Here is a 347-nt window from a genome sequence, read left to right as displayed (position 1 = left end):
TGTGGTAGACTAAGCTTTTTTTTTTTTTTTTTTTTGTAAACACTGAAAGTATTTCAGAGGTGTTGCATTTAACATGCCAGAACTAAAGGTGGGAAAAATCCCGGAAAGTCTGTTCTTTGCAGGTATTTCCTGCAAAGAAAATAAATAAATAAATAAAATAAATAAAAAAAGAGAAAAGCTTACTCTCATGAAGAGTCTCTTCTGCAACCTCGTGCCTAATTTTGTGGAACGATTTTTTTTTAACAAGGAGTTTTCCTCCCGGACCAGACCTGTGTCTTTTTAAACATCTGAACTAGGGGGTCCTGTCCTTTTCGCACCAAAGCCGATGACAAATCCACCTGAATTCA

Source organism: Charadrius vociferus, unplaced genomic scaffold (genome assembly GCF_000708025.1).
Source record: "Charadrius vociferus isolate BGI_N301 unplaced genomic scaffold, ASM70802v2 scaffold370, whole genome shotgun sequence".
NCBI lineage: Eukaryota > Metazoa > Chordata > Aves > Charadriiformes > Charadriidae > Charadrius > Charadrius vociferus.
The sequence above is the reverse complement of the archived record's forward strand: the minus strand, read 5'-3'. Positions refer to the sequence as shown.